The sequence below is a fragment of the Clarias gariepinus genome, chromosome 8, assembly GCF_024256425.1.
Source record: "Clarias gariepinus isolate MV-2021 ecotype Netherlands chromosome 8, CGAR_prim_01v2, whole genome shotgun sequence".
Classification (NCBI taxonomy): Eukaryota; Metazoa; Chordata; class Actinopteri; order Siluriformes; family Clariidae; genus Clarias; species Clarias gariepinus.
Genome location: NC_071107.1, coordinates 17546512 through 17567345, shown reverse-complemented (window position 1 = coordinate 17567345; position 20834 = coordinate 17546512). Strand labels below are relative to the sequence as shown.

The window sequence follows — 20834 nt, the reverse complement described above, 5'->3', positions numbered from 1 at the left end:
TTGCTGACGGACATATTGTGGGAGGCTGGGCCCTTAGAGCGGCCCTCCTCCTGCCTGCCTGCCTCACAAGCATGACCTCTGAACCCTGCCAGGGGCCCAAAGCACAGAGTCCCAGCACAAGCTGAAACTTAAACTCCTGTGTTGCCATTCCATTTAGGCCACAGCTGACAACTGGCCAAAAGGAACTCTTTTTGAGAAAGACAAAGACTTGAGCTGCTCCTCACGCCGATAGCGCCGGCACGAACAAGCACTGTGCAAGCACAGAGGCACTCTGCTTCTGTAGTTAACACTCCCTTTGGTACACAGTGTTGTAAACACATGCAAACACGTGCAAGATCGCTCAATGGCCCCATTGCTTTAGTGGCAACCATTAATATCAGCCGAGCAGGAAAGCAAAAGCTCCTCTCTTTTCACACCTCAATAATAAGCTGTCTGATGCTTTGTTAGAAGATGAACAGATTTAAGAGGATGGAGAGGGCAGAGGAGGAAGGGGGTGGGGGGTGGGGGCACACATGGGGAAGGAGTGACAGAGAGTGTGTTCTCAGCACACAGCTACATAAGGAGACACGATGTCCTGTTTTGGTGCGTGCCATTCGCAATGGCAAAATGCAGCGTGTCAGCTCACCGGCTGAGTGCGCTCGGGAACAAAGGCACAGTCAAAGGGGCTGGTAATGATCTGAGAAACCTGCACAATGTCTGCAGAAATTCCCCTCGACGCAGACGCCAGCCACCCAGAGGAAGCTTGTGAGTGCAGGACTAGCCCTGGTAATCTGTCTCCCACTCATAAAAAAAAAAAACGAGAGACAGACACAGAGAGAGAGAGAGAGAGAGAGAGAGAGAGAGAGAGATCAAACTGAAAGGGTACTGAGGGGGTGGTTGCTAATGCTACAGTGGATGACATGGAAAATGTTTCTTTTAATGTGTTACATAAAATAAAGACTAAAATCAGCCTATAGATAGTAGAAAAACACACTTTTAGCCTCAATGTAAAATGAGCAGATAGTTGTTTTTCTATACTGTATATATGCGACACAGTGGCATACAGTAGTGGTTAGCAATGTGGCCACGCACCTTCAGGATTCCGGTCTCGAGTCTGTGCCTGTGCTCGGTGGGTTTCCTCTCTGTACTCCAGTTTCCTCTCACAGTCCAAAAGTATGCAGATTAGGTTAACCAGTAAATGTGCTATCGTTATATATGTGTGTGGTGTGATGGATTGGCACCCTGTCCTGGGTATACCCCCGCCTTGTGCCCCAAGTCTCCTTGTATATTTTCAAAACTATGAAATAACACATGGAATTAAGTAATTATGTAATAACAACAATGACAACACTCTGTCGTTATTTCCCAGCTTTTCTGAAATAGTTCTTGCAAGAACAGTATTGTCAAGTGCATTTGCAAAACCCAGCAAGCGCCATGATGAAACTGGCTCTCATGAAGACCCTCACAGGAATGCACGACCAAAATTTACCTCTGCTGAAGAGGTAGCAGCCTCAAAAATCACCAATTTACAGCATCTCGGATTAGAGCCGTTGTGAAGGCTTTGCAGAGCATATGTAGCAGACACGACTATTCAAAGGAGATTATTGCACATTCTGTCCGCCTTCAGCATTGCTTTACAATGTAGAAATAAATACAAATCAGGAATGACCATGCATTTAGGAAGAGATCTTAAAGAAAGAAAGTGATCCTTTTGAGCAGAGCGCGAGAGAGCTATTATTATATAATCAATATGTACACCTGTCACCTTGTCCTGATAACTCAATTATGTTTTAATGTACCAAATTAATATACTTATATATATATATATATATATATATATATATATATATATATATATATATATAGCGCACATGATTTTTAGAGTTGCTGCGCAGCTTACACTACACTACATGACATTTATCATTTGGTCATCTGTTTAAACACCACTGTGCGTTGTGCCTGCACTTTAACCCGTCACTATAACAGACACCTGTCGTAGTGTATTGCTTTATTACGTCTACATAATCGTCTACGCTAACTGCTACGGGAAAGGAGCTACATTTTCCGCCTGGAGCTGCAACACTAGCAGCACTGCATCTGCATTTCATGCCGTGTACTATGGTGCCAAATCAAGCCTTTTAAGTAATAGGCTAGCTCAACATGGTGGCAGAACATCACAGGCTTAGGCACGTGGTGCGGAGACAAATAGCGGCTCAGACGTTCCACCTCATCGAGGCTGCACGGATGGACTAGACTCGTAGTAATTAAGTTCATTAAGGCAGACAGGAAAGGCCAAGCTAACCATAGGGATCCTACTGAATTGGTGTTTAATCCTTATAGGGGAGGCAGTAATCCTTCAGGGTAGCATCATCCCTACACCCTTCTTGACTGATCTAGATCGCACCTCCACCTTCACCTGCACCCTGAGGCAGAGAGATGAGAAGCAACAACCAGCTACAAGCGTGTGATAATGAGAGCGACGAAGCCTCAGTCTGAGGCCGCTGGAGTAATTAAACTCCCACACGGCTTCTTCAGGGGATGAGGAGGTGAGATCTCCTGAGACTGACGCCCATTTTGCGTGGGCTACTGGGAGCTGCAGCACGTCGTGCTGCGCGGGACCAGAGGGACGCTAACAGATGAATGCCTGTCACTGAAATGGAGCTCCTGCCTTGCGGAAAACAGCTATAAGCACCGCAAACTAATCTGGAAAAGGAAGATGGGGGCCATAACAGAGAATAGTGAACACACTCATTCACATTTACTGTAAGCAGTGAAAAGAAAAATAAACCGTTCTCAAGTCATATTCGTGCTACTTGTGTGATGATTTATGATATTTTTTTATTGATCATGCATGCAACGTAAATGACATCTAGAGTTTATTTTAACAAAAACGCCTCACTGGTCCACTAGCGTCCACAGAACTGTTTCCGTAATTAGTGCTATTGTATGCTGTGCTGTTTTCTCTACATGGAAGTGAGCATGTGGGAGGTCAGAGGCATGGTGCCCTTTCCAGCTGTCGATGGCTCTCTGTATACATAGTGGAAAATAGGCTCAATCTTATTCACAAGAGATTTCCAGGCAGCAGCTGTACCCTTAATAATTAAAAACTATGTGCGGTATTTAAATTAAACTAGCATGTCTAACATATATATATTAGCAAATTGGTACATCATATTAAACTATACAACAACCAGAGAGCAGCATATGCTCAGCGGATATGCAGCTGACAAGCTTCATTATGCAACAAGATAATATATACATGTTAAGGGGGAAAAAAAGTCTTTATGTCCCTGGTTTTGTATATTTTCAATGTAGGTTCAGAGGAATCGGACTATCAGGACAGTCCAAAAGCCCATATCAGGAAGCTAATGCAGCAGTGATTGCTAAATCACTTTTTCATGTAAAAATCTGCTTTAGCCAGGACACGCCGACAGAATCCGGAGTAGTAGCAGCAGCAGGCAGTGCAAACATGATCCTGGCATGGGGAGAGCATGACAGCAAAAGGAAAGGGGCATTATCTACTATCAGTCCGCTCCCTTCACCCACATCCCCGCCTTGGGCCTTCCTTCCCAGTTGCTTGGCCAGCTGAGCAATCAGGTCAGTCGGCTCTTCCTGCGTCGCCCCTGGTCAATTGTTCCCTCTCTACGCCTCGTGTGCAGCCCACAGCTCTGCTGAAATGATGTCATATCTGTTCCTGCGGCAGTCAGACTGTGCCACGGCGTAAACACACAGCGGAGGTGGCTGCGACTCTGGCAGGAGACAATGAGTCGGGTTCGGTTACGCCAACATTCCTGATGATCTCTGCACTTCTGACAGGAAAACGGATTGTTTTTGAAACGGCCCAGATGTCATTTCTCTTTCTGTACTTTGTGTATCAGGTGGTTCTCGAAGCAATAAAGAAAACAAAAGAACTGTCAGTGGTCCATTTCCGCTTCTCTCTCTCTCTCTCTCTCTCTGTTTAGAGAGATGAAACAAAAAAATTATTGCTGTAGACAATATGTGCTCTCTGAAGCCTGCTTATTGGAATGGTATATATATATATATATATATATATATATATATATATATATATATATATATATATATATATATTAGCAGTAGTAAAGCCATTGTGCAGCCATTATATTCATGAAATCATTCCTCTCAGAGATAACAGAGGCATTAGGATTGCTCAGAAGCACCTAGCCAAGCACGCACAGTAGTCTGTCTCGTCAAACAACTCCAGACTCACAGAGAGTGAAGCGATGTAATGCAGTATCTATAAACTCTCTGCCACTGATTTAAAAGAACGCAAACTCCAATAACACTCTAAAAGCAGAAAACACAAGACAGCTCCCCTGCCACCTAAAGTGATTACTATGCACGTCACCAAGAAAGGGATTGCAGATGAATAATTCACTGCTTCAAAGCAGGAAAACACAGTCAGAACTTACAGCACAGACAGAGTGCTTTCCAGCGAGCAGTGTAAGAGAGGAAGGTGGTGAATGAGAGGTCAAGTCTCCAAGAGCACAGCCTCAATGAACGGGGGGCTGTTTTTTTTTTTTTTTCCCTCTATGGGAGTGCAGAGTGTATAAACAAGCAGGCGATTTGATTAAGTGTGTAATCGAGTGAGAACCGGAGCCCACACAGGCCCAACACACTACAACACTCACACTGCTTTGACACAAACCAGCTCACAGGGCTGCTAATGAGGGCAAGCTCAGAGTACAGACTACACACCTAACACACCAACACGTGTAGCACGGCCTCTTTAACACCTGTGAACAGCCAAATATACACCGTATAATTTATTTACCTGTGGCCCTTAAATAATACAGGTCAATAGGAGTCTTAATCAGTTATAATTTCATTACTTTCCCCCAAAGTGGCACAATCAGAACATGAGAACGAAAAAAAAAACAAGGCAGTGTAATTCGACGGGAGGATAAATTACAGCACGGTACAACAGTAATAAAAATGACGGTGACATAATACAGGTTTACGCTGCTTTTCGAAACTGTAAATTGTTTTTATTCAAGTATACACTTGAAAATTTAAGCAAAATGTGTGAGTTAAAAGGTTTCAATTTGTTCCCCACAAATAATTTTTAAAAAGCAGTTGCACACTCTTATATTTATTCAATCAATTTATTCGAGCCTGTGTGATAATGATTCCTCATGCTCCCACAACTACTCTTTGATAATCTGAGTTCAGGCACATGCCCACACCATCAGGAAAGAAAATGTGCTTTGATGTGATAACCTGGTCATTCAGTACATTCAGGTTATCAGCTGACTTCATTTTATTGCCACAAAACATTGCTGTGCCTAGACCTGCCTAACTAAAACAACCCCAGATCATAACACTGCCTCCGGAGGCTTGTACAGTGGGTACTACCATCATAGATGCATCGCTTTATGCCCTTCCCTTTTTACCCGGATGTGCCCAGCTCTCAGGATCACATGACCTTTTTTCCCGTTGCTGCAAAGCCTTTTTAATTAGCCTCACTAACAAGAGTTCCAATCACATTCTCTTAGTTTCACTATTAAGCACAGCTATAATTTTTATTGTCCATATTGTCCACAATGTCCACAAAGTTGATGCTCCTGCACTATACCTTCAGCTTATAATAATGTGTTGGACTGTTTTTAGCCCAATTAAAGTCATTTCTTTTTCTTTGCTTGATGCAGGCCAATAATTTAATGTTTATAAAATGGATTTTTTTTAGCCAGGCAGTATCTTTGAAATCATTATACATAATGAAAAAATAAGCAAATATAACACTAACTTACTCACAAACCATCTATACCTCTTTATCCTGCATACAGGGTCACAGGAGGCTTTAGAGCCTGTCCATGGAGACTTAGGCCATGAGGCGGGGTACACCCTGGACAGGGTGCCAATTAATCGCAGGGCCCACACACATAAACAATCACATAATACGGACAGTTTGGTCTTGAGACAGTGAAAGGAAACCCTCCAACCACAGACCGAACATGCAAACTCCATGGACTCCGAGGTGAGAATCGACCCTGGACCCTGGAGGCGACTAAGCCACAAACATAATAGGTCCATTGAAATCTGAACTGATTCCTAATTCTATGATATCGATGCCACTAGCTTAAAACAAATGTATATAGAGATGTTAAACTTTATAAACACATACACAGTTTGCTTTTAAAATACATAATTTACAATTATATTACTATATACAACTCATATTTAGGTTAATTAAAAATTTTCTGAGCTCTAAATGTAATCTTGGGCGTGCAATTCCACTAACGATATGATCTAGAACCTTGACCTGAAACACTCTTTAAATGAAAAGTCCCGAAGTGCGCCTGTCCTTATAAAACACGCATAACCTATTAGTGAAAGGTTTCTCGAAGTTAACCATTGACAGGAATGCAATCTTCCTTTCATTGTTTATCTGGTGTCTAGGTAAAGGTAAAGGAAAGAAAGAACTACCTTATGTTTGTGCAAGTGTGACTGCTATCTCGGAGATCCCGACCGCGAGCTCCCGTACGCCCTTTAGATAAACACTACAGATTCTCGTGTGCCACGCTACGTTTTACAGCCGCAGAGTGTAAAATCCGATTTGTTCTTGTTTTTTTTGTGTGTGTGGAGCAAATGGCAATCGTTTTGAGATCACAGAGAGATCTTAAAAAAAAAGATAAATGTATCAATGTATAATAGAGTGAAAGAAATAATTGATGTTAATGTAGCTCATTAACATTAACTACCAGCTTGTCATTTAAATAATGCAATTTGCAGCAGCCGAAATAAACAGCGCAGAGGTTGTAAAACAAGTTCAGAAGATTACCTAAAAGAAACAACAATAATCATCATCATTATTACAATAATAATAACTGCATTGAGAAGCATATTTATGACATTTCGCTCTGAAAGCACCTCTAGTGCTTCATGTTCCACAAGCACGATTACTGAAACACATACAAATCTTTTTGTACTTCCTTTATATTGTCAGATTTCAACGTTTGTGCCGAATGAATTTAAATCTTGATTGGCAAAGAGAAACAGGTGCAAATTACATATTACAATATAAATTTCACAATACAATACAGAGACTGCATTAAGCTTAAAAAAAAAACAATAAGTGGTAAGTAATATTAATTAATAATTAGAAAAAATAACATACTTGCACAGTCCCACTGTGTACTTCCTGAAAGACATCTGGTGCAATTACTCTGACTAAAATTTGCACTAGGTCTGTCGCAGTATCAGGGAGATAAACTGCTGAAAATCATGGCTGAATGAAATGATTAGGAAACGCTTGCATGACGATAGGATGATTTATGAACACATTCGTTTAGAACCAAGGCTTGCTACATCCACCTCGTTCCTCCCCACGTTAGAAAAGTCACTTTAACAAACCAATTGAACGCATGGTGATTTAAATCTGAGCAGCCTGTGCCTACATGTTGAAGCCTTGGCACTGGCAGATGAGATCATGTCTCGGCCTGCTATGAAGTCACGAATATTTACAGCAGTTACTCAATGGCAGCTGTGCATCACGCATCTGCGAGGTGCGTCTCGCACCCATTTCTGCAAGCATGGTGTAGCAGCTTCTTAAAGCAGTGCTTTAGTGGCATGCAGGTCAAACCACAGCTAACAGGTAACATTGGAAACCTCTAACATCGGAGTAAATGTTATGATTCGTCCCAAACAAGATCAGTCAGATCGAATCACTCCATGGTTACATGCGTGCCTGTGCGCTAACAGATCCCGTGACTGCCTCCATCCCCGGGTCTGTTTTTCCCCGCTAATGCTATTTGTCTCTGCTTTACATCCTCTGAATGGTGGACTCAAGAGCCATTTATCTGCATGAGTAAGGTTTAAAGTATCTAAGCCGGGATGTGGCTGGAGCTCAGGGGCACCAGTGCACAGTGAGCCTGGAGGGTTCAAACACATTATTTATTGTCCATCTGACCACTAGTCACACTCACTAAGCCAAAGCTGACGCCCATGCCGTGAACACAACGAAAGTCTGGCGCTTTGAAAGAGGAACATCAACAACAGCCAGAGAGGTCTGATCCCAGGTCTTGAGCGCATACTATCCAGAATGGACTTATTTAATGGAGTTCGAAATAAAACTTTACGAACTTTACGAATGAAACTTCTGCTTAACCAAAAAAAAAGGCAAATCCCAGGTCAAACATGTGGCTTGATATAGAATTCCTATGATTTCCATTATTATGATTTTTTTCTCCCATGACAAGCCTCTGCTCCTGTACATGATCCAAAATCAATGGCCTACCAAAATCATCTTAGGTCACAAGCTTGCCTCACAAGCTCATATATAAACAACCTTAAAATATTGAGCAGGGTCTATTTCACCACCATATTTCATGCAGCCACGTCACTCAGGATTTGGTTGAATGGATAGCGTTGGTGTTTTTAGTCTCGGACCGTAGCTCTCTGAGCACAGCTGAGGGCGAAAGCTATTTAAAGGAGACCCTAGAGCAAGCCCACTGAACACACCACCACTGTACAACAGCAGCTCCCAGACAGCTGAAGAATGGCTCTATTATTCATACACACACAAATATACACACACACACACACACACACACACACACTGAGGTACAAACACCACTGACCTGCTCCTCGTGTAACCCATTTCTCTCCCTCTGCCTACTGGAAATTCCCCTGCTTGTGGACGTGAACATTAAGCAGAGCACATTGTTATACTACAAGAATTCTTTACTGATAACAGATATATCACAGCATGCCAGTGCTTCATTTTCATTACTACTAAAGGACCTCTAATTAGTATCTCAAACCTTTTAGGACTGCACACCGCATCTACACTCAAGACTTACATAAATTATTGTAGCTCTTAACAAAGCATGGATAAATTTAATCATGCTTTATCCCGAAATCATTTCTTCTCTTGTGAGGAGTCGGCTATGTATAATTACAAGGCTAATTGGTTTATAATCTGTAGCAATCACCCACTGCAATGAGTACGAGCGAGGCGAAAGCTTCTTTATTTAAGTTGTAACGAAAAATATGCTCGACGAAAAAAAAAGGATGGTGTAATGCGAGTTCATGTAGTAGCAGACGGAAGTCGCGGTATTTTTCTAGCAGAGAATTACAGGCAGAGTGGGATCTTTCTTTATATTTGAGAGGATCAGCAATTTACACCCTGAGTATGCAGAGTCAAGAGGATCATACTGTAAAGTATGCGCTCAGCATGTCAGGCGGTAACAGCATTGTGAATTATACCTGATGATTAAATACAGTTCACTCAACTGCAAATCCTAATCCTAGAGCAAGCCAATGAAAGCTTACTTATTTGGCTATTCTGTCACAGGCACTGTCTGTAAATGAACAAACTGTGTGTGTGTGTGTGTATGTAAATGTGTGTTTAGGAAATATCAGGAAATACCAAGCCGGGCATTCCAGCTCGTCAGCACCTCTGTTTCTCATGTGACTCGAGACACACAGCCCAGATTGTGTGCGAGTTTGCTCGTCCAGGACGATAAGAGAAATTCTGTAAAGTGCGAGAGAGGACGGGGAGGGGGGAAGATAATCTGATATGCATGACTTGAAGTTCTTCCCAGCTTCTCCCTTTCTTCTCTCTGGCACAAATCACAGGTTGCATCCATAATTTAGAGGTCGCTTCTCTCTCCTAGAACCCTGGCCGGTGCGGCTCCGGCGTCATGCGCTCATTAGCATAATGCAGATGCCGTGTATACGGTATACCCTTGGTCATATACAAGGTTGTGGCACCGGCAGCATTTGCATACCTAAAAAGGGCCCAGACTGGTTTCAAACTAATTAGACACTGATGCAACCCTGGCATTTTTTTTTTAAACGGAATCTCTTATCTCAATAATTCCACCTGTCATTAATAATGATGGAGAAAAAAAAACTGACACTAGCTTTGTGAAGAGAAGCAACAAAGAGGCAGCGCGATTTAAGAGTCCCTGCTGATAATTATGACTCATGTTGTACAGTGTGTTCTGCTGTTATTCTAAAACACTAAATGAATTTGTCGTTTGCCGGCGCTCAGGAAATATTACCTTACACAACACAATCCATGCATCGCTGTTTTAACCAGCAATTACACAAGCAGGGAAGGTTGAGAAAGCAATCACGCCATGCAAGAAGCACGCATGATTGTAAATCTGTGATTGGAGTGAGAGTCATTAGGAGAAATGAGCAGTGAAGGATCATCAATCAAGAACCTTACCAGAGGACGCAGTAGGTTTCTTTGTTTAGGGTTTAGCAAATCCACTCTTATATCCTCATCAATCATAGAGCTGATCTGGAATGGAGAAACAAAGCAGACTGTGTAAACACCTAACCAAAGCAACACCATTATAATAATTTAAATGTGCATCAATTCGGTATAGTTTTCCAACTTGGTGTGGATGGTTAACCTGATTAAAGTAAGCAGAAGACCACAAATACGCAAATATGGCAGAATATCGCATTCCGTAAGTTGCCGGCGTGAGCAATGACGGAAAAAACACAACCCACTCTTCCAGATCAGTTTCACATATGCACTAAATATTTGAAATGATGTTTGACAAATTATATAACATTATATGATGTTTTGCTTTGTTCTTCTCAGTGATGTATAGTTTTATTAAATAAATGGTGTGCGTTTTATCAGCTTTATGGTGTAGGAAGTAGTGAATCACACGGGACCACTTGATACGATATTATCATGATACCGAGGTGCTGATTCAATTTTATAGGTACCACGATTTTATAAATATCCCAATTCAATATTTTCCATTCATTCATTTTCTATAACGCTTATTACGCGTTAACGCGTACAGGGTCGCGGGTAGGCCTGGGCAATAATACGAAAATGATATGTATTGCGATAGACACGTGATCGATATCAATAAAAAATGTGTTCGATAAAACGTTCAATAATTTTTATTCTTTGTCGGAAGAAAACAGAGGTCGCGAAGCTAGTTTGGTTGCTGTCATGCTCACTGGTCGCGATTCAGGGAGTATAAAAGGAGACAAGATGGCGCTTTACATCGCTCAGTCATTGAGTCTGCCCATGCCGTTTCCGACGCTTCACCAGATCTTATGTGATTTTGGGTCCAATTCCTGATTGCGTGTGTGTTGCTAAAACTCTCCGCTTTATTTTGTCGTTTCTCGCGGCAGCGCAACAGCCCGTTAATTCATGCCCATGCAGTGATAAGAAAGACAAACGAGTCGATGCATGTCCATTCTTTTATTTACAGCGTTGTCAGGCGATATTACAAACTTCCGGGTGGATTCCGTACTTAAATCAAACCAAAAACTACTAAAAGTAAACAGGTTTGCTCTCTATATTCCAGCTCATCTCACATTTCCGCGTTCACGCACATTGGACTGAATTACCCACAAAGCATTGCCTGCACTGGACTACACTCCCGTAAACAGCTGCCGTAAAATCAACCTCTCTCCCGCAACAGCGGGTATAATTGTGTAAACTCTTGCTCTCGGCGTGAGAGAGTTCTTACAATGACTCGCGTGGTTATCCTGCCTGTTCGCGCTATTTCCGCGTTTGGATTTACCATCCACGCTACAAGGGCTAACTGCTAGTCTTCTGGTCCGCTTCCGGTTGCCTGTGCCAGTTGCATTAACAAAGGCACTCGCTCTCTGGTAACCTTGCAACGTAGGGAGTGATACACTAACGTCAATCATGTAACAGTATCACGCTTGGTTGCGCCATGTCGTTGTCTCGTGCTAGTCAGCTGGATTCCTCCATATTTTATTACACTTCATTAAGCATTTCTTACATTTTCTTTTATTTTGCACCTTAAATGTTAAGAGATAATTGTTAAGTGCCTTATGTGTACATTTTAATTATGAGTTTTCCATGGTTATTGACATTTCTGTCTTAATAACTGAGGGGACTATGATCAAAGGAAGTTAAGTTTAAAATAAAAATGTTTAAATGTAATATATTTTTCTCCTGGTCTTTATTTTAAATGGGCCATAAAAATATCAATAATTATCTATATCGACCGATATGAAACACTGATATCGTGATACAGTTTTCAGCCATATCGCCCAGCCCTAGTCGCAGGGAGCCTGGAGCCTGGAGCCTATCCCAGGAGACTTTGGGCACAAAGGCGAGATACATCCTGGAGGGTGCCAATCCATCTCAGGGCACACACAATGGGCAATGTGAGAAGGACAATTAGCCTAACTTAAATGTCTTTGGACTGTGGAAGAAAAAGAAAACCATAGTACCTGGAGGGAACCCACCAAAAACGGGGACCCAAGGCGCAACAATTTACGATCAATTTCTTTATTAAAATTCTAAACAAAGTTAACAAATAATTTGTTCCTTCCACAGAAGATACTGTGCAGCCTGCAGATGTGTGAATAGTTTAGAGTGCACCAGTTTTAGGATTATGAAGGAATGGCAACATTATTCCATCTCAAATGTAAACACATATAAATAAAACATTCAAATAATAATAATAAAACATTTTGCACAAAAGAATCGCAATATATTTAATAATCTCCAGTAGTTAGATAGATAGATCCTGTATCCCAGTAACAAGCACATTTTAATGATGAGTAGTACAGAAAAATATATTAGCATCAATCAAAAAAAGTCAGATACAACTCATGCAACATCATAAAAAATTAAAAAGCTGTTACCATCAATCTTACATCCCCCTCATGTGTGCTTCTCATCGAATTAAACATTTTGCACGATCATTTAAATATTAATTTAAGTCAAATTACTTCATAGAGAAAAGAAAATAAGCCTGGTGTGTATAACAATGTATGCAGTGGATCAAGTATAACAATCTATTACCGATCGAGCATTTTAAGCCGAAGTTAACTCAATCATTTTTATTAACTTGGGGCATCTTTATTACTTTATTAAGTATAACAATTCAGAAATCCATATTCACAATTACTGAGATGATACAGCACCCCTGAGCGGCTCTCAGGAAAATAAAACGTCAGGTTTCCAGGTGAGAGATTGAGCAATATGGCAGCATGATTATGAAACAGGGGGCTCTTTAGCGCCATTTTAATGAAAAATACCCATATTCATTAGATTTAACAGAACTGCAGCTAATCATGTGAGTGACATGTTTTTAGTGAATGATAACTGGCTTGGATTTTAAAGTACTGATTGAAAGGCAGAAGTTTTTTTTTTTGTACACGTTATAACACTTCAGGTTAATAAGCAAGAGGAAATATTAACAGGTGGTTAAGTAAAAAGCACGTTCTGACAACATTTTAGTTTTTTTTTTTATTATTACCCATAAGCCTCGTGTGAGAGAACCGTTCCATGTGTGATGTGTCACTATCAGTTTGGAGTGAGACGGCGTGTGGAGCCAGGAGCCTCGCTCACCCTGTTCGCTCAGTTCACCCATTTTATTTGTTTAGTAACTGAGAAATGATATAATCTGTACACAATAACAAACACTTGTTGAAGACAAATCCTTACTGCGAGCAGGCGTCTGAGTCATTTTTATATTCGAGTAGATTTGCTGGTACAGCGGGAGTGGACACCGATCGCTGTGAGTGTGAAGGGGGGGTGTAGTGGGGCTGGATTTTACGTGATGGTTTCCGCGAGTGAGGAATGAATGAGGAAATGAGGCAAAATTTACACTGTTTTTTTTTATCAAAAAGTGGCAAGGAAATAATCACCATTGCAAGTTGATTTTCGTGCGGTTCGGCTCAGAAATGGTGTTTATTTCTTCGACTCGTCGTATCTTCATTCCCACCCTGCTGTAATTACATATAAATATTTGAACTCAGCTTTTGGATACCTGAAACTGCTGATATTCTAATGGCCTCATGCTGAGAGTATTAATAGCCCTGTTTGTGATGACTGGATCTCTTACTCATTTGTGATTGAGCATTTGAGACGTGTCAGTCCCGGATATTGTCTGAGAATTTATACAAGTCTTTCTTCACAGAGTCACATATATACTGTATATACAGTATTCATTCATTCGTCACAAGAAGCCTGTAGCCTGTCCCAGACACAAAGTGCGGTATACCCTGGACAGGTGGACAATCCATTGCAGGACACACACATGCACACACCACACACTCACACCCTCATTCTCATACTACGGGCAGTTTTGTGGGCACCAATTAGCAGTAAACAAACCCGTAACCATGGAGGTGCAAGGCCACAACACCACAGTGTGTATGTATAGGTATGTATTCGTATTATTAATTTTATAATTTCTTATCCACAAACACGATTCCCATTGGTGTCTTTTTTTTTTACCTGCACCCCTCCCCTCCATTTAACCCTCCTCTTTTTATTGGCTGGGAAAACCTAGACACACTTATACACTACCAACAATTTGGAAACACCAATTAGCCTACAGTGTAAAATTATACACAACATAATAGTTATAATAAAAAAAATCTTTTTGACAGATGTAACCCTTTTATATGTTTGGGGTAAATTCAATTAGACATATTTCCTTAATTTGATCCATGTCCTATCAAACTTTGAAATGGTTCTGATGTGTGTCTGTGTGTGTGTGTGTGTGTGTGTGTGTGTGTGTGTGTGTGTGTGTGTGTGTGTGCGTGTGTGCATGAGTGTGAAAAGTATAACAGAAGAGAAACCTCCACAGGTTTTATTCACACCCCCTGGAGAACGGCGTCTACGGGATTTACTCAACCTAAGGACTTGCTGAAAATAAGGTTTAGGCAAAAGAATCCTAGTTACTCCCTAAGGACTGCTACTGCTCCTGCTCCAGATTTCACACGAGCCACTACTGCCTTAATTGGCTCAATTAGGTTATTTAAGCAGATATTTAACGGTGCATCCCATATTGTCTCGGAGTGCCTTTGGCTGGGTATAATGACAGAGTTATAACGCCCGTGAGAGAGCAGGTTCACCCAGGCACCTTAAGCCGCAGGAAAATGATGCTGAGCAATAAGATATACGGATAAAGTGTGCTGATGATGAAAGGGGTAAAAAGGAAAGTAGAAAGAAAAGGCGCACACTGTTAGGGCTTGATTATCTGCACTTTCGCACTGACTGCACACAAATGGAAAGACATCTAAGGCGGACCTCCCCTGGTTCTTGGACCGCGCCGGTGCTCAGATGGGCTCTTGGATTGGCCTGTATTGTCTGCGCTCCACACTCATTAGCTGAGTCAAGGAGGGACTTACTGGGGTGTTTAGCTCGCCAGGCTTGTGTGTCAGCTCAACAAGCTCTCCCAGCTGGAGCACTGCACTCTCATCACAGCTGCACACATACAATTAGTGCAGGTGCAGCCAAAGGGGTGAACTGGTACAACACACACACTCTCGCTCACTCACTCACTCATATATACACACACACATCCGCTAAGGTGTTTTACACTTCCGCTGACCGTTAGCACTCATATTGTGTAGTTTCTATTTTGAGAATTTGAAAGTCCTGGAATATAAGGTGTTTTTTTTTTCTTTTTTAGCTCAGTTACTAGAGTGTGAGTGTTTAATGCAGCGTCTGGTCTTTCAGTACCACACGAATATTCCTCAGATCACAGCCAAAGCTTGGCATTCCATTCTCTCATGACACTACATTAGTCTGAGAGCCAGATAGGTTTAGCGTACTGACTGCATTTTATAAATAACCAGAGAGGAAATGGAATGTGGGCATATGATTTTTTTTTTTCCTTCTGACCTAATACTGATGCTAAGAGCTGTGCTTGCACAACATTATCACAGAGCTGCGCGCAACAAAACCAGGCGCTGATTTGCAAGTTGTTTATTTAGGGGCCTCTAGAGGTGAAATAAATTCTGCCTCTTTTGGATTTGTCTCTCTGCCACATGGAGTAAAGACAAACAGGAGAGACTTTGCTTATGCTTTTATCTTCTTACATCAGGATTAATCTCCAATGGATGCCATTAAGCGGAGCGAGCAGCGAAACAAGCAGCACGTACATCTGAATGATTTGTTTAGAGATGGATAGGTTCCTGTATTTATTTATTTATTTTTTTTACATAAAATCACGCTCAGCATGAGCTGGCCATTCTGCACACACATTCAACACTAATTAACTCATAGGTTCCTTTGTGTGTAGAATAAGCTTTTGTTTACCTTCACACACAGTTAAATACACCCGCTGATCATATGAGCGTAATGTGGGCCTTCGGGGAGAGAAAGCACTCTTTCAGCAGGCGGTCTATAGTACACTGCTGAACACGATAATGATGGGGAGAAGCAAAGCCACAAAGGTCATCAAAGGAGGAATACACACCATCCGTCGTGAAAAAATATCAAACTTTGTTGTGGTGTTACATTTGAATTCCAAGCAAACCGTCGTTTAACAAAAGCACATGACGACACACTTGTGATCTCTTTCAGGTGTCCCTGGGGCGGCATGAATCTCTTCTTTCTAGCTAAGGGCTGATAAGGCTCAGTTTATTTTAAAGTGCAGAAGACCTTGTATACAGCAGCAAAATACACCAATTAGACATAACATTACAAGGCAAAACCATTATGACCATTATTCAGCCACAGGGGAAGCTCTGGCTATTTGGGGTATGACTCCATAAGACCTCCAGGAGTTTGCAGTGATATCTGGCCAAAGGGCGTCCTTTGGTTGCTGTGGGTTGTGGTGCTGGAGCCCTAAATGTATCAGACTTGATTGTCTGGCGTATCCCATGGGTGCGCTATCGGATTGGGATCGGACTGGGAATTTGAGAGCCAAGATGATGGCCGTGGGCTCTTTGCCTGCTGGTCTCCATGTGCATCAGGCTGTGGTGCACTGGGTGTCCCGGTGCCTTTTTATTGTGGCTAGCTGCATTGGTTTTTCTGTGGGACCATGATGGGACGGTCTAGACGTTTTTCCTCTGTGTGCATGGGTGAGTCTTGGGTGCCCATGGTCCTGGCACCAGTTTACTGTTTAACATTTTAATTAATGTTAATGTTTTTTTTTTGCTTAATTTTATGACTGATCGGAGTATGTGAATATGAGTCGTACACATTGTCAGTGATGAAAACAAATAAGCAGAACGGCATATAGGTCTCATTTATAATCAATTATTATCTATTAATTACAGTCCTGATATATTACCTACAATCTGCATCTTGCAATTCTCAGAGTTTCTTCACTGAAAAACATATATGTGGGAATTTTTAATTACTTAGCTTGGCAGCTGCAAAATGCCACGGTAGCCCACAAGTTTACAATGGCCCTTTCATTCAAACTCCTGAAAGACAGGCAAGCAGCCAACACTACCAACCAGCAGCACTCGGCCAAGCCGGAGCACTGGGCCAAATCGAGCAGACAACCACAGACATGCACACAGGCAGGGGACTGACCGACACTTTCACATGTGTGACACCAGGCAGGGAAACGCATGGAACCGTAGTGGGCCACCCTGCACAGTTCAGACCATACACACCTAACAATTACCGGCCTATTTCATCTGCGGAGCCAAATCCTGCTTATTGGCATCTAATTGTCAAAGGTTCACGGTGTCAGCCCACAGCAGACACCTCCCCCACGCTCAATGGGGTAAGATTGAGTCTAGCTCAGCAAAGATGAGTGGGATTCCAGTTTAGACTGCAGCATTCCTCAATCAGGCAGCATTAGAGTGTAGACGGCTGCTTCTGAAGGGATTAAAACAACTGCCATTCCTGGTGGGAAGGTGATCCTTAAAATGGTGACCTCAGCAATAGCTTAGAACCTGACAGTTCAAAGATTTGTAATATGCTAGTACAAAAGGTTAGAAGGAAGTAGTGAAGATGAAATCATTGCATTAAATTAAACCGCTTAAACGAAATGTCAGGAAAATCAACACAGTTGTATTTTCATCTTTCAAACAAATTTAGTTGATAAGCCAAGATACATGTCTGGTGTTTAAAGTTAGCTTTTTTATAATTGTGGCATAGACATGATGCTAATGTAGCTAACAAGTAAGAGAAGATTACTGTTTGTTTTAATTTCAGCAGAGAAAAAATTAACACATCATCACACTCATCATAAACAACATTAAAGGTCCCATATGTTACTATTTCTTTAGCTGGCTAGCACAGGTCTCAGAGCTTCCCTAATCTGTGCCTGTTAATGCTCAAGCAGAAACACTCTTTTAAATAATGCCTTTTTTCATACCCCAAACTCCCAGTATTTCATTCCCCCTCCAAATTTTCCTGTCTATGTAAATAAACTACAGCTGAGCCACGACCTCACCAGAGAACGAAAAAGCTGAGCAACAAGAAGATCTTCTTATATGAGGTCACAAAAGGAGAAAAAACAGGGAAAATTTTTCCCCCACTTTTTTTTTTGTAGACACATACTGAAAATACTTTGTATGACCTTTGTATAATAGGTCACCTTTAAATTTTAAGTAATCACACGTGTACTTTAACTGTGTTGATTCTGACACTATATATAATATTATTATGTGGCCAAACAGTGCCTTTTGAGGTCAGTGTGATTGATGTTGATTTGATTATGCAGTTTGTGCAATGGTTAGCTACAGTAACCTCATAGCGCCAGTCAAATTCAATACATCAAACATGTCTTGACAGATTTGAGGAGAGAGAAAAACTGTTTCATTTTGTTTTAAAAAAAAAAAAAACCTTCCTTAATGTACAAGTAAAAAGGATCTACCCAAAAATGTCGAAATTAACAATCGAAGGCTCCAGATTTACTCCTACAGTTACAAATCCCGCACAGCAACAAAGGAGCTCTAATTACACACAAATGTCACAAAGCGAGGAGTGAAAGTAGCGGGAGGGGAAAAAAGGCACCAAAGTGTTGGCAGTAGCAAACTGCTCCTGCTGGAGCGAGGTCAGCAGTGCAGGCACACAAAATAATTTGCCGCTTTCGGAAAGCTGCTTCCTCCCTTGTTTCATCACCTCATTCTCCCTTTGTTAGTGCACGGAAATGCCTTGAGTGAGGAATGAAAATACTGGCATGTCCCTGCAGCTCGGTGCGAGTGTGTCTACAGCTGCAACACGCGCACGGCTCATCAGAACAGGGTGCCCAGGTCAGGTTTCCCCCACAGATAGCCGTATTAACTCAAAAAAGCATAAACACCCACATCATATTTCACAGTGAAAGCTTGTGAGTCATGAGGGTTACAAGCCGATCTTTAGAAAACAAAAATCGCCCTCCAGTTTTCAATTCCTACAATAATAAACAAATCTCATACATACACATCGCAACGTTTTGGAGTTTGGGACGGAAGGTGGGGATTTATGGCTTTAATTATGAGAAAATGAAAAGGTTCGAGAGTTCAGTGTCAAACATGATTACTGCTTGTGATATATTAGGCATGTGGCACAAAATTCAAGCCGTATATCTAACGTTGAGCATGTAAGAGGATGCGGACAAATAAAAACATACTATTCGGTAGAAATGGGGAAAAATCGATTCAATGATGCAACAGGATTTTTCTTTGTGTGGTGATTCATGTATCGGCACTCTGACAGCAAAATCAATTCTTTTTTTATTTATTTATTTATTTATTTTTATGTGAGTTGCAGTGCCTCTATAATCCTACAGGTGGAGCGCTCTAAGCTACCCATACATAACCAGGCAGCACAGCATCCTGGGTAGAAGGAGCAAATTATTTCCGTGGGTTGTAAAAAATTATTATGAAATCAGAAAACAAAAATTACAACAAATTACAGAATCGCAATACGAATAAAATAGGCACATAGATATCGTGATAATACCGTAATGGGTGATCCCTGGTGGTCCCTATGCCTACTGTTCCCTGAATGTTTAGCTGGTCAACATGGCTACGCCTATCATCCAGGTTTGACTGTTTTTTCAGCATATGTGTGTTTGTAGCTCATTACAAAATCCTGCCATGCTATGATTTTTAGTTTAGCTCCCACCATTGAGACATCGCTGAACGCAACTGTAAAAGAGAAACGTAGTGTCATATGCGGCAACATTACTGTGCCAGGAATGCGAGCAGCGGCAGCAGCCCAGCCCTGGAGTGAGAAAACCGACACAAATTTGACTGACACATTCAACTGCGGGTTATGTAGGAGGCCCTATAGAGCCAGAGCATGATTATGATATGCTTATAGCAGATCTGCTTATGATCTTTCTAATCTCCATCGCACATTATCGAAGCTGCATGCCCATGTGCCACTGCATGTGGTGGTATCATGACCTTACTGTCGTCCCTCTGTGCTTTCCCATTAAGTACACTGCTCCCAGTAATTTTAGATGAGTCAAACTGCCTTTCTGGCTCGCTCCAATTAGGCCTGGGCAGGCCAGGCTCGCACTGCAGGCCTTTTTAGCCAAAGACAGCAGGGTGACGGTGATGACATCGAGATGGCGCGTGTGGAAGCCTGAGGGCCACACTAAGGAGACAGAAATATCCCCCTCTGACAGACAGGGATACATGACACTGCGCGTGCAGCTGTCTAAATGTTGCTGCTGCCTTTCTGTCGTTCTTTCTTTCTTTCTTTCTCTTTCGCTCACTATCTCTTTCTGAGCTTAAGCACTTTGACTGCTTGTGTGAGGCTAAAGTGAGAGGTCAGGCCAACAGTTGGACATGAGTATGCGAGATGGATGGGGCTGGAGTGGCTGCCGGAGCCTCCTACATAACCCGGAGACAGCCTCAGACGTTATCAATTAGGCAGGTCACGCTGCTGAGAGTAATTCACTCTCTGCTATGTTGGCCAGGACAGGGCAACGGTGTGCTGCAACTCATCCTGGCATGCAACTATTTGCTTTTCAAAACAGCGGGATTGGTTTTGTCTGCGTGTACGCATGTGCCAGAGAAAATGCATGACGTGTGTCACTCACACAACCGCGAAAGATCGCAATGGTTAGCTTTGAAAGCTGACATCAAACGTATTGCATTTTACAGCAAAAAAAACAACAACAAAAAACAGAGCAAATTCATTTTATGCTAATCTTAAACATCTAAACATCTGTGTT

At 41.8% G+C, this 20834-nt stretch overlaps 1 protein-coding gene across 9 annotated transcripts in view; it reads right to left on the bottom strand.

Annotated features, from left to right (window-relative positions):
* The window catches only part of zmiz1a (zinc finger, MIZ-type containing 1a), a 127065-nt gene that overhangs the window by 68720 nt on the left and 37511 nt on the right, over positions 1–20834 (bottom strand). For 8 of the 9 annotated variants that reach the window (XM_053501887.1, XM_053501892.1, XM_053501883.1 and 5 more), the window contains one exon: positions 10178–10252. The exons of the other annotated variant lie outside the window; for it this stretch is intronic. The gene's annotated coding sequence lies outside the window, so the exon portion shown is untranslated. The remainder of the gene's footprint in view (positions 1–10177; positions 10253–20834) is intronic. 9 annotated transcript variants of the gene reach the window in all.